The following is a 15121-nucleotide window of genomic DNA, read 5'->3' as shown; positions in this document are numbered from 1 at the left end:
ACTATTCAAATTTTCCTCACACTCACTTGACATCTCATTACTCTACCAGATTATCAGACACCTAGTTCGAGTCTTAGACTTAGGGTCATGCAGTGGTGTATCTCTATGCATGCTTAGAACCACACATTTATCAATTACTATGCCTAGCCATGCATCATTTTCATTACATCAGGATATCATTTTTGTTTTAGCCATCATGCTTCAGAGTTATACTATGTACACAAGATATAGACATGACGGTTCAACAATAAAAATAATCAGTCTCTTGGGGAAAAAGAACACAGGCAAGAAAACCCCAAAAGAGGATAGTGAATTGGGCTACTCACTTCTCGAGCCTTCACTGGTGCGTCGTTTTCTTCCTCTCTCTTCTTATCAACCCTAACTTTAGAGAGAGAAAGAAAAAGGCTACTCTTCCACCATGTTGGTTTATCAGGATCTCCTCACCGGTGATGAGCTTCTCTCCGACTCATTTCCCTACAAAGAAATCGAGAATGGTGTGCTTTGGGAAGTTCAAGGGAAGTGGGTTGTTCAAGGTGCCGTTGATGTAAACATTGGGGCAAATCCTTCTGCTGAGGGTGGATGTGAAGATGAAGGTGTGGATGACCAAGCTGTCAGGGTTGTCGATATTGTTACCTTCATGAAGAGATACATCAAGAACCTGACACCCAAGCTAGAAGGAGAAGCACAAGAAGCATTTAAAAAGAACATTGAAGCAGCAACTAAGTTTCTTTTGCAAAAGATCAAGGACTTGCAATTCTTTGTTGGTGAGAGCATGCATGATGATGGTGCCCTGGTGTTTGCGTACTACAAGGATGGTTCAGCTGATCCTACCTTTTTGTACATTGCACCTGGCTTGAAGGAGATCAAGTGCTAGATGTCTGGTGGAGTGCTTCTGCTAGAAGTTTTGCATTCGAGATTATGTTTCATATAGTTTTTAATATTTGGTCTTTTTTGCTTATTTATGTCTTGTGTTTCTTCTAAACCTTGGGTACTTGTTGTAACCAGTACGGCAGTACCTGCAGTTTTTCTTTATCATATGATCTTATTATGTGGGACAGCAAATGGTTAGCTAATTGAATTGAAAGTGTTCTGATTAACAAAAAAAAAAAATTGGGCTACTCAAACTTCACCTTAGCACTCACTTTCCATTTACCCCACCCCCAACAAAAAGATATGCAATTGTCCCCAATGCATAAAAAAACTGAAATACGAGAGTGGTAGGTGAAGTAAACCTGGGGCGCAAAGCGTCGGCGATCAGCAAGCTGGTGGGTCCGGTTTCCCAGAACCCACTACCTATGTAGTCTGTACACCATCAGTAGTGTCCTCATCAGCAACAACACTATCAGTAGTGCCTCCCGCTGTCTCCACATCTCTGTATCTAGATGCCCCAGCAGCTGACTCTACAGCCCTGATCCAACGCGCCTCCTCATCAGCAAGCGAGGCTCTTCTCGCAGCCTCCATTTCACAGCGCTCCTTCTTCCGTGCTCTAGCCTCATCCTCCTCTCGACCCCTACACCTCTTGGCATGCTCTCGAGGGGGAGGTGGTGGAATCTCAGAAGTGGCGAATAAGGCAGCCATCACTGTGTCCTCAGCCGGCTCTGCAGAAGGGGCCTCAAACTCAGGTACCCTAGCCTCTAGGATCATATCAATATCCGCTCTCAGACTCTCAACCTCAGCCTGAAGGGTCGACACGTCCACCTGAGGGGCTGGCCGGGCTAGCACCCGCAACTCAAAAGCGTCCAAGCGCTGATGAACCTCAGCGATCTTCCGCTCTATGTGCTGGACCATTTTACGCTCCAAGCGCTCCTCCCCCTCAGCAATAGACCTCTGCATCCAAGGCTGGATGTGATGCAGAAGTGTGGCCATCTGAGCCTCTAGTTTCTGATCTCTAGCAAGCGGGACAAGAGCGGCGAAAGGGGCTGAGCGAGAGGAGTTAGGGGCAGTGCTACTACCCAGGATAGACTCGACTAGGGTAGTGTCAATGGTTTCGGAAGCAGCTTGCGTAGCCGTTCGAGCATATGCTACCGTATCAGCCAGATTTTCAACAAGTGGAGGCAACTCTGGACGGGGCCCTCTAGCAAGCGGAGTCTTGAGCTGATCAATGTGCCAGATGGGCACACCTGCGACCCTGCATAAGGAAAATATCATGCACGGAAAAGGGTAAGTAGTTGTGACCTTGAAATCCCTCTCGTGCATGACCGCCTGTAGAAGCCAAGCGAAGTCCACCTCAAACCCGGCTATCATTGCCGCCATCAGAACTGCGCGATCCCATATGACTATATTATCAGCAGCCGTGGGGGAAAGGCAGTGGCGGACAATCAACCATAAGAACTTAGCCGTGAAGGTCAAGTTAGCCTTCTTGATAGCTCCGTTTGGCTACGTTACCCAGTCGGCACCCTCTCCATCAATAGACAAGTGCAGGGCCATCCACGTCGTGGTAGTCTCTCTCAGTGATGGATCACGCAAGAATTGGCCATCTTTTACAATTTGCCACCGATAGTCGAACTCGGCGGTGAGAGGGGTCCTGTTGGCATCAACATCCTCCCGTACAGATACCGGCGGATGGCTAGCAGGGAGATATCGACCTGTATGCTGCGTACTCAGACGTGCTCAAGTGGGGCCTGTTTGGCGGGGGCAGCCCGCCTATCTATCTGTGATCAGAGAGTAGCCACATAAGAGGCGTAAAACTCTCGGACCAACTCCTCACTATAGCGGCCTAAAGAACGAGCTGTCCACTCTAGCCGGTGTCTGGTGATGAGATTGTGGATCTCTGGCATGGTGGAGAGACTTCCCGTAAGGACCCGCCTCTCCAGTGTAAGGGTCTGTGTCATGACGCCTTTATCATTTAGAAACTTGGCATCTGAATACACTTTGTATTGCCCGTCGACACACCACCGGTTGGGCTGGTCGGCAACCGGCGTGAGAGCACCAGTCGGTGAGCCTGGAGTGGAATCAGGACTGTCAGCCTCATCAGACGAGGCAGACTGTGCAGCTGTGGCGGGGGCAGGGACTTCTACGGACCCGGAGGCTTCCTCCGACCACGAAACTCCTAAGGAACCAGATGCTCCTTCTTCATGTGTAGCTGACCCATAAGGTATGCCGGTCAGTGTGCGCTCCTCATCAGACTGGGAGGCAGTGACTACGCCGGACGCCACCTTTTTGGGCGTAGCTCGGGTTGCACGTGCAGCTCGTGCTGGAGTGGCAGTGCCTGGGGGCACGTACTCGGGATCATGCTTATCATCAGAGCCTATAACCAGTCGGGCAGACGGGACGACAGACTTTGAACGCCCACGTGCTTAAACTCGATCTTGTTTTGGTGCCATTAGAGATAGTACCTGTAAAGAATCAATATTAGTACTAGAAGGATCAAACAAGACAAGCAAAAAAAACAACACAAAATAAACATAAGAGCAAAGTTGTAATGACATCTCTGTAGATGGCTCGTCGTGAGTATGACGGACCGTCATGTCTTACTTCAACTATGTTTATGTGGAGACCCCTGAAGGAAAGTCTCTGACATTTATGACGGATCAGCAGGACGGACCGTCGTGGTAATGACGGTCCGTCATCGATGTCTGTCGTGGGGCACTTAGAAAAAGTATGGAGACCCTCAGGAGATGGGTCTCTGACCGTCATGACGGTTGTGCAGGATGGACCGTCGAGGGTATGACGGTCCGTCGTAGATATCCGTCAGAGGACACTTAGAAAAAGTTAGAGACCCTTAGGAATAGGGTCTCTGACAAACAGAACGGTTGTGCAAGATGGACCGTCGAGGGTATGACGGTCCGTCGTAGATGTCCATCAGAGGACACTTGGAAAAAAAATGGAAACCCTTAGGACAAGGGTCTTCGACAATTATGACAGTTGTGCAGGACGGACCGTCATGGGAACGACGGTCTGTCGTAGATTTCCGTCAGAGGACACTTGGAAAAAAAATGGAGACCCTTAGGACAAGGGTCTCTAACAACCATGACGGTTGTACAGGACGGACAGTCGTGGGAACGACGGTCCGTCGCATGTGTCCGTTGGTGGACACTTAGAGAAAACGAATAGTGGGGTGTTGGAACAGACCCTATGACGGTCCGTCGTAGGTACGACGGTCCGTCATCGGGGTCTCGTTTTGTCATTCAGTGACCGAACTGAGGATGCCACAATCATCCTCTGTGACTCAAATGGAATACTTTGTGTTAACCTATATGTATCTAATCCAAATACCTAGCAAACTAGCAATGCTAAAGCACCTATTTCTCGAGTTTTAACAAGGAAAATCGAGGATTCTCAACCTAGGTCAGACAAAATTGGATCAAAGAATGAAGACCCACCAAAAAGAAATAGGCTAATACTAATTGAAAAACAAAAATGCAATGTAAATGGGTAGAAATCAGAGACACATACCTGAGAAGAGGAGAAAGACAAGCAAGTGAGGCACTTGGTTATAAAGAACAGAACCACAACAGCAGACTCCGACCAGTAGAGAGTAGATTTTAGGAATTGGAGATTTGGGGAAGTGATCAGTTGATAAAAGAGAGGTAGGAAGTTGGAAGTTTGAAAGGGAGGGAAATGGGAGAAAGAAGGAAGGAAATGGGTGAAATAAAGGGGTGGGGGTTTTTTAATGTTGACAAATTTGAAAATCCCCCAGCCAGGTCGGGTCGGGTTGCGGGTTAATGACGCAATGTATCCCCGACGACGGTCCGTCGCAGATGCGACGGTCCGTCATGGGTTCCGTCGCGTGTGTCCTAATTTTGAAAATAAATGAAAGGCGTACCTGGCACGACGGATTCATGCGACGGTCCGTCGCATGCGTGACGGTCCGTCGATGTATCCGTCAGTGACTGTTGCAGAGTGATTTTCTGCAGAATTTCCTGGTGATGTGCTACATGCAAATTTAAAACCATTAGTAGAAAATGCTACCATTACTAGAAAGAAAACTATAAGTATTGGGTTGCCTCCAAACCAGCGCCTGTTTTAACGTCGCGGCCCGACTGAGGACACTTGATTACTCAGCCTTCATCAAGATGGTATGTCTCGATCACTTCATTCGCTGATTCAGCATGCCCAAAATAGAGTTTTATTCGTTGTCCATTCACCTTAAACTGCACACCCTCCTTGGTTTCTAACTCAACTGATCCATGAGGGAATAGTTGGGTAATCAAGTAAGGGCCAGTCCATTTGGACTTGAGCTTGCACGGAAACAAACGCAACCTAGAATTGTATAAAAGCACCAAATCCCCAACCATAAACTCTCATTTTTCAATTTTTAGGTCATGGTGCTTCTTCATCTTTTCTTTGTAGGATATACCAGATACCGATTGGAGCTCACCACTCTACCTCATGGACCTACAAATGTTGAAGATCACTTCTTCATTGATCAACCGAAATTTCATCTGCCCCTTTTACATATCAACTAAGGCTCTACCCGTAGCGAGGAATGGCCTCCCAAGAATAATAGGCACTTCAAAATCGACTTCACAATCAAGAATAACAAAATCTGCTAGAAATATGAACGACTCCACTTTTACTAGCACATCGTGGAGTATCCCTATAGGCTTTTTTACTGTTCGATCGGCCATCAATAGTCGCATCGCAGTGGGTTTTGGATCACCCAAACCCAACTTCTTGTAAATTGAGAGAGGCATGAGATTTATGCTTGCCCCCAGATCACATAATGCTTTCGCAAAATGTAATGACCCGATTGTACAAGGAATAGTGAACGCACCCGGATCTTCTTTCTTTTGTTCTAGAGATCTTGTAGCAATAGCACTACAATGCTGCATTCTATCATCATCCTCAAAAGTGACCAATCTTTTCTTTGTAACCAGATCTTTCATAAATTTGGCATAATCGGGCATTTGTTCTAGAGCTTCTACCAAAGGGACATTGATAGAAAGTTGCTTCAACATTGTTATAAAACGCCGATACTTACCATCCTCAGTCTTTTTCACTAATCTTTCAGGAAAGGGGGTGGTGGTCTAGGCATGGGAGTTACCTTTGTAGGCACTTCAGCATCTTTTCCCGTGTTATCTTCTACTTCACCACTAACCTCTTCCACTTTATCATTATCTTTTATCACCTTTTCCTCATTAGACGGCATAAGTGGGTCAATGGTTTGCTTACCACCCCGAGTAGTGATTGCCATACAGTGTCCATCATTTTTCGGATTTTGGACAGTGTTGCTAGGAAGAGTGTCCGGTTGCCGTGTGTTCACAGTCGCAGATAATTGGGTCATTTGCAACTCAATCATCTTAATCGATATTGCATGTGTATCAACTTTCTGCCCAATACCCGCTAAATCACTCCTTAACTCTTTAATGTTCTCATCAATAGCATCGAACCTCCTCACCATTTTGTGCAACATATCCTCAACTCGGGCCATACTATCTCCACCATCCCTAGGAGTAACTTCACGATTTTGAGGAGGGACATAGGGCCAATTCCTATTATTTCTGTTACCATAGTTACCCCTGTTGAAGTTGTTGTCGCGGTTGTAGTTTCCATCTCGGACATAATGACCCTCACGGTTATAGTTACCATAGATTCGACCTTGGTTTCCTTGACCTTGGCGCCAATTCTCATGATTTGAGCCTTGGGCACTCGATCGAAAACCCCCCATCTGCTCATTTACCACATAGGAATTCTCCTCATAATAGCATTCATCATTTGGTGGTGGTGGTTTAGACAAGTAGTTAACTGCATTTATCTTTTCTGCACCCCAGTGACATGTTTTAATACAACCCCAACCTCAGTTCTCATCTGAGCAATCTCTTCATGAATCTCATCTGTGGCTGCGTTGTGAGTGGATTGCACTGCGAAGGTATTTCTCCCAGTATCTGACCTCCTCGTACTTCAAGCTTTATTATTCCGAGATTTTCTCTAACTTTTTGGCAATCTCAGCATAAGGACACTCCCCATAAGAACCACCCGCTATAGTATCCAATACCGCTTTATTATTATCATCCTCTCCCCGATAGAAGTATTCCTTCAGTGACTCATCATCTATGCGGTGATTGGGGACACTTCTAAAAAATGAGGTGAATCTATCCCAAAAACTGCTAACTAACTCTCCTGGTAGTGCCACAAAGTTGTTCACTCTGTCTTTGTGATTTAGTTTCTTGGAGACCGGGTAGTAACGTGCTAAGAAAACGTCCCTTAGTTGGTTCCAAGTGAAAATTGAGTTATAAGGGAGCTCAGTGAACCAAATAGGAGCCTCTCCCGTCAGTGAGAGAGGAAAGACTCCTAGCCCTATTACATCCAAATCCAAATCAGGCCTCCCTACACAACTTTTACACACTGCCCTTACCTTAGCTATATGGGCATGTGGGTCCTCAGAAGGTAGCCCTGAAAACAAACCTCTAGCAGTGAGCATTTGCATCAGACTACTAGTTACCACAAAGGTGTGGCCTTGTGGTAGAGGGGGAAAGACAAGTGGCCCATCAAAGTCTGGAATATTATCATAACCTCAATAGTATTCTTGAGGACGTGGAGCGGGATTTTGTCCCCTTTGTTGATTTTCACCTGAATCATCGGGTAATAACTGACCATGAACATCAATCGGAGCTGGGATGTTCTGGTTTGGATCATCATCGTTAATACCCAAGTTTCGATTCATATTGCATAGTGTACGCTCTAATTCGTGGTCATAGGGAAACAAGGGTTCTCAACCTCTCCGTATATTTGGCATACAAGAAAGTTAGTTCTGCAAGAATAAAAAACAATAGAAAAGTAAAATCAAGAAAATATTGACTAAACTTTAGTAATAAGTTTAAGTTAATCTAAATGCTACTTTCGCCGGCAGCGGTGCCAAAATTTGATACGCTCAAACTTACATCTCAAATAAGAAGTAAAACGGTCGTATCGAGTAAAGAACCCAACTAATGAGGTTGGGATCGTTCCCACGAGGAAAATAGTTCAGACTTAACTTTAATCTATTATTACTATTATTTAGTCAATTATTTCCTTAGAAAACAAAAGACAATAAAAGGGGAGTTTTTATTTCTAAATTAATGAAAATAACTAACTAAATTAAAGTAAACAACTAACAGATTCAAATCTTGGAGCTTAATCAATTAATAAAAGTAACTAGGGTTTTAAGTGTTCCCCACAGGTTCCTAACTTGATAATTCTAACTATAACAATTCTTTCCTAGTATCTTGTATGCAAAGTGATAAGTTATGTATTTCTAAATCCTTGGTCCGGCATCTAGAAAATTTCACTCCGCACCTTGGTCCGGCTACGTGTGTTGCTATACTAACCCTTACCTTTACCTCATATTAAGCATTGTATTCGATATTTGACTAANTAAAAAGACTTCTAAACGAAAGAATTATCAATACATGCAAGACACTATTCTAGAATTGTTATTTTAGTTAGGTTTTACCTCATTATTCACCCATGGTTCCCACAACCCTAGTTATGGAGTTTAGTTACCCATAGTCATAATCACAATATTCATATATTTAATATAAGAATTCATGCACTTACTTTAATGAAAAAGAAAAAAATCCAGAAATTCACTTGATTAATCAACAAACGCACCAACAATCAATTCCAGAAAAAGTGTATCAATTACTGAAATTAATCCTTCAATACTTGAACAAGAGAACTAAAGATTCTCAAAAAGTCTAACAATCAAAAAGTCTAATATCAAAGAGTCTACTAACAAAGAGTCTAACATAAAAGAGACTAACATAAAAGAGTCTAACCCCAAAAACGAGTTTTTTCGAACTATTTATAAAAAGCAAAAACCTAATAAAAGAAGGACTCTAATTACTGAAAATCTGTCAATATCTGTCCGAGTCGACGGACCTCGTGACGGGCCGTCGTGGTCACGACGGGCCGTCATGGCCTCCGTCGTTCCATACTTCACAAATTCTTCTGCTGCTTTCTTCAATACCTTCGACGAACAGGTATGACGAACCTTCCAAGCACGACGGTCCATCGAGGGTCTTCGTTCCATATACTTAAACTTTTTGAAATTTGGGTACTGGGACTACTCTATGATGATTGCGACGAACCAGCAGGACGGACCGTCGTGGCTATGACGGTCCGTCATGAACTTCCGTAATCCCACACTTAGGTCAGATTTCCCCATCTTCCTTCAGCAGCTTCACTACGATGCCACCTACGGACCATCACAAGCTCGACGGACCGTCATAAGCTCCGTAGGTGGTAACTTTTCTGCATTTTTTGCTCAAAAACTTCCGCGCTCATCTTTGGACAGATTTTCTGTAAATAAGGAGAAACTTACATAAAAATCAATACAAAAAGGCTTTTGGACACACACTAAACTTAAGGAAAAAGCATTAAAAATACCGTGAAACCACGGTATATCAAAAGCTTAACCAAGAAACCTGGAAATTAACGCATTTTAAAGAGGTGAGGCCACCAAGATTCGAACCTGTGACCTTACCCTTTAGCTACTGGTTTCGCAAAAAAAAAGTAAAAGAAAATGGGGTTGGGGGGAATCGAACCTGGCTACTGTTTTCGCGAGAAGGGAATCATAAAATGGGGATAAGGTCAATCGAACCTGGCTACTGGTTTCGCGAGAAGGGAAAAAGAAAATGGGGCTAAGGGGAATCGAACCTGGCCACTGTGAATTCGCGAGAAAAGAAAAGAAGAAAAACAAAGGGGGCTGGGGGATTCGAACTTGCAAACTGGAGGAGAAAGAGGAGAAAATAATTAAGCAAATAAATGGGAGGAGTGGGATTCGAACCCACAACCTCCCAAGCCCCTAGCGAAATTAAATTTAAATAAGGAGGCTGTAGGGGTTCGAACCCACAACCTCCCTATTCCAACAAATTAAATGATAAAAAATCAAAGAGGCTGTGGGGATTTGATCCCACAACCTCTTGGTTTTGGCAAAAATGGGCAAAGTGATGTTAATGAAAAATAAAAAGGGGTTGTGGGGGTTCGAACCCACAACCCTTCGGCCAATTTAAGAAGAAAATTAAGTAGAGAATTAAAGATATATTATTAATGTTGGGGTTCAATCTAGAGTCCCAATATCATGGATATTAAAAATAAAATCAATGAAAATGTAAATGTTATCCAAGAGATTCGAACTTGGGTTCCCTTGCCCAAACTTCCGTATTGATACATAAGTCATACATGAACAAAATATCCAAGAATAATGCCACCTACTTAGATCAAAATCAAGATCTTGGCATATATACAAGATACATAAGTCTTGTACTACATAATCTTAAGAAAGTAAGAATCACTTAACAAACTATGAATGAAGCCACATGGCTTGTATGTATAGACACATAAGTCTAACATACGTTCAAAAGTAAGTGAACCTAAGATGTATGTAATGAATTGATGACCTAGGAGGGTTAAGTATGAGTGTAAGATACACTAAATGGCCAAGTGCATTGGCATATGATGAGATAAACTATGAAATGATGAAATGAACAATGAAATTATGAAACCCTAAGTAAGGGTGTGAAACACACCAAATGACCAAGTGTATTGGCATCTGATGAAATGAACATTCACGTAATAAGAGGTGAGTAACTATGAAAAGCAAAGGTGCTAATGATGAAGAATGTGGTGACAACATGATATGAGGCCAATGTAAATGATGAGAGCAATCTCAAATGAGCCTAAGTAAATGTTACCAATATGTACTCACCCATGAGAGTGTAAGATAATGAAGAGACCAGTCTCTATGAACACTCTAATGAGAGTATTGAGCTTAACACACTCAATACAAATGATGAGATGAGAAATCATCTAATGAGCTATGATGTCCTCATACTAGAAGCCAGCTTCCATGACGTATGAGATGAATGTAATGGAACTTTATACTGAGCACCGATAGACTAGCTATGAGCGGTGATTCCTTATTTCGGGAAGGGCGGAGGTTCACGTAACTCTCATGAGATGAGACTGTCCGGCTTGCCGGGTATGGGTCTCCTTACATCTCCTAGTCTTCGAACCTATATTGCCAATATAGGTATCTAGCGGGGTTAAATTCCCATGTACGCTAGCATGTTATCGGGTCACTTTGGCCGGTGATTCCACCTCTTTTCGGTGTGGGGGAGACACTGGATTTCATGATGCTCACATGATCTATGTCGGTTAAAGTTAAAGTTCCCAACGAATGAATGGGGCCAGCCTCAAATGAATCATATAAAGAGATGAGCTAGATTCAGGTAATGACATTAGGTTATTCTTGATCATTGCACAGCAAACCCGATGTAAGTCTTAAACTACACCCTAGATATAGCTGGTGTTCACTCTAGCCTATGAACGAAATGAAATGAAGTACGTATGAATGAATAAAGCAGACTCTATGTTTGCTAATGAAGACTCCCTAGTTGAGGTCCCATATGTTGAGTCCTCATTTTGGAAAGTCTTAATGTCAAGTCCCTGATTCCAAGGTCTCATGGAATATGAATAAATGATATGAAAGAAGTTATGTGTTATATGTTATGTGTTGTGTGCAATATGATATTTATGATGATGCATGTTACTCTCATGGCATGACTTTCCTAATCCAAATTTGGGAAGCTCATGGACTTTCCTAATCCAAATTTGGAAAGTTCACTGACTTTCATAATCCAAATTTGGCAAGTCAACTGAGTTGACTTCCCATAATCATGTTGTTAGGGAAGAGCTATTCTTTCTCATGCATGTCCTTGATGTGTGCTTGCATATACCCATACTTAGTACAAGTGTGTACTAACCCTATGCAACTCTACTATTTTAGGTGCAGGCGCAGCAGGATGATAGAGCTACAGGATCGTCGTTGCAGATATTCATACTTTCAACATTCATCTGGTCCTAGTAGATCCTCATGCTTTCGAGGATGCTACTGTTTTACATTCTAGTTTAGTTTTAGAGTTGAGCTAGTGGAGCATGTTCCACTAGCGTTTCTTTCCTGTTTTATTCAGACTTTGTATTGGTGCCATTTTGGCAATTATACACTTAATACTTATTGAACTATTTCTTTCAGTTGCTTATCTCTTAATGTTAGACGGTTGATGATGAACAATTATGAAATGTTAAGAATGGTTAGCAAGTATGTTAAAGAACAAAAAGTTTCAAATTTTCCGCTAAAATTAACCTAAGTGAAGTATGAATGACGCAAGTAAGCTTGTCTGCGACATCTGAGAGGTTAACGACATCGGTCTCGTCTGGGGTCTAGATTTCAGTCGTGATAAAGTTGGTATCAGAGCACTAGGTTAAATTCCAAGAATAATAAGTTCACATCAACCACATTGAGTAGTTTCTAAGTCATGGTAGTGAAGTGCACCACTATCCTGGATTAGAGACTGCATGATGCGTAGGAAAATTTCCCTTCTTCTGATCTTATCGTGCTGTTCCTAATGTCTGAGTTCTTGGTGTTATAAGCGTATCTAATATCAATCCTTGTTGTTTTCAGAGAATGAACACTAGGAGGGCTATTGGTCAGAGGAAAGGAGGAGCAGCTGTTGGGGACAATCAAGTTCCACCCCAGGCTCCAGCTGAAGGAGTGGCCATGCCAGTTAACCCAGCTGGGGTTACTGATGCTGAGGTGAGGGCATCTCTTGCCCAGATGGCACAGGCCATCATGATGCAGGCTCAGGCTATGACTACCCAAGTCAACCGGCAGGATGTTCAGAGGGAGAACCCACCGGTTCGCAGCATGCTGACAGACTGCGAGATTTCACGAGGATGAATCCTCCTATATTCACAGGGGCTAAGACATAAGAGGATCCTCAAGAGTTTGTAGACGAGGTGCATAAGATCCTGGTGGCTATGGGAGGCCACTGATATAGAGAAGGCTGAGTTGGATTCCTGATCAGCTCAAAGATGTTGCACAGACTTGGTGCAAGATATGGCAAGATTGTCGTGTCTTAGGTGGAGTTCCAGTCACTTGGGAGCTATTCAAGACAACATTTCTGGAGATATTCTTCCCCAGAGAGATGAGGGAAGCCAAGGTTGAGGAGCTCATCAACCTTAAACAAGGATCTATGACAGTCAGGGAGTATTCCCTGAAGTTTGTTAAGCTATCAAGGTATGTTACTTTCCCTAGTATTTAATAGCAAGAATGGGGAGAATAATGAGCTTTGTTGAAATCATCCAGGTATGGTACTTCCCTGGTTTCTAACAGCAGGGTTAGATGAGCAGATTCCTCAAAGGAATCAATGGAGACCTGGAGGAGGAGTGTCGATCTGCGATGCTCCATGATAATATGTATCTTTCCAGGTTGATGGTGCATGTCCAGCAGGTATAGGACAGCCGCAAAAAGAGAAGTGTTCGTGATGTTAGGATGCCTAGGCCTCAAGATCAGGCAGGTCCCAGCCATGGAGGCCACAGAAACAACTTTGGCGTCCGCGAGCATCCAAGGTTTAAAAATAGGCAACAGAGTTCTGGGAATTCCAATCCTCAGAGGGGCGCTACACCTACAGGAGGCAAACCTGAGACCAAGAAGGGAGATAGAGGTGAGATGCAGCGTCCTAAGAAGAATTGTGCTAAGTGTGGCCGAGCTCACAGTGGAGAGTGCAGACAGGGCACAAATACCTGCTTCGGTTGTGGTAAGAGTGGACACATGGTCTGAGACTGTCCACAGAACAGAGGTCAGGCTGGAGGTAATGCTCAGCCTAGGCCTAACCTATAGGGTGCAGCAGCAGCCGAGCCTCCCAAGAGGAACAGATTCTATGCCCTGAAGGGCAGGGAGGAGCAGGAGAAGTCCGCTGATGTGGTCACAGGTATGCTGCAAGTATTCTCAACTTTTGTTTATGCTTTACTTGATCCAGGGTCTACGCTTTCCTTTGAGACTCCTCTGCTTGCCCTTACTTTTGAAGTACTACCTGAAGTTCTGCTTGATCCTATAGTGGTTAGTACGCCTTTAGGAGAAAATGTAAGAACTGATAGCGTATACAAGGATTGCCCAATAGTTGTAAGTGGTAAGACTATGTGTGCAAACTTGGTTGAGTTACCCAAGCATGATTTTGATGTTATTCTTGGCATGGATTGGCTTCACAATTGTTATGCTTGCTTGGACTGTCGTAGTAGAGTGGTGAGATTTCGCTTCCCTAATGAAGAAGAGTTAGTCTGGGAGGGGTACAATTCGAGTCGTCCTAATCCCTTGATTTCAAATCTTAAGGCCAATAAAATGATGTCCAAGGGGTTACTATGTCATCTTGTGAGTGTTAATGATTTAGATCATGACATTCCTTCCATAGACTCAGTGTCTGTAGTGAATGAGTTCCTGGATGTGTTTCCTGAAAATTTGCCTGGAGTCCCTCCCCTTCGAGAGATCGACTTTGGTATCGACTTAGAACCTGATACTAAACCAATCTCAATTCCTCCTTATAGAATGGTTCCAGCAGAACGCAACGAGTTGAAGCTGCAATTAAAAGATCTCACTGATAAGGGTTTCATTCAGTCAAACATATCCCCTTGGGGCGCTCCAGTGTTGTTTGTAAAGAAGAAAGATGGGACCCTTAGAATGTGTATCGATTATTGGCAGCTCAACAAAGTCACTATCAAGAACAAATATCCACTTCCCAGGATAGATGACTTGTTTGACCAACTCCAAGGGTCTAGTTTCTTTTCGAAAATTGATCTTCATTTAGGGTACCATCAGCTTAGGATTAGGGATGGAGATATCCCAAAGACAACCTTTCATACCCGCTATGGTCACTATGAGTTTCTAGTCATGTCATTTGGTCTCACGAATGCACCTATTGCATTTATGGATCTCATGAATAGGGTCTTGCGTGAATACCTTGACTCTTTCGTCATAGTATTCATTAATGACATTCTCATCTACTCTAAGACCAAGGAAGAGCATGAACGGTATTCGAGACTAACCTTGCAGGTACTTATACAGCACCAGTTGTATGCCAAACTCAGCAAGTGTGAATTTTGCTTAGATCAGTAACCTTCCTGGGTCATGTTGTGTCCGATCAGGGTGTGGAGGTGAACCCCAGGAAGACTGAGGCTGTGAAGAATTGGCCAAATCCTCTTACTCCCACTAACATTCGTAGCTTTTTGAGATTGGCTGTTTACTACCGCAGGTTTGTGGAGGGCTTTTCTTCCATTGTTGCCCAATTGACAGCTCTGACTAAGAAGAAAGCCAAGTTTGAATGGCCAGAAACTTGTGAGAAGAGTTTCCAGGAGCTCAAGGACA

General features: G+C 43.5%; 1 pseudogene across 1 annotated transcript; it reads left to right on the top strand.

The window, feature by feature from the left end:
- The first annotated feature begins 321 nt into the window (after positions 1–321).
- Positions 322–1062, top strand: LOC107014789 (annotated as a pseudogene). Its single transcript, XR_001456273.1, has one exon. The product of XR_001456273.1 is annotated as a translationally-controlled tumor protein homolog pseudogene (transcript).
- The last annotated feature ends 14059 nt before the right edge of the window (positions 1063–15121 follow it).

This window comes from Solanum pennellii, chromosome 3 (genome assembly GCF_001406875.1).
Source record: "Solanum pennellii chromosome 3, SPENNV200".
NCBI classification, from domain to species: domain Eukaryota; kingdom Viridiplantae; phylum Streptophyta; class Magnoliopsida; order Solanales; family Solanaceae; genus Solanum; species Solanum pennellii.
The sequence above is the reverse complement of the archived record's forward strand: the minus strand, read 5'-3'. Positions and strand labels throughout refer to the sequence as shown.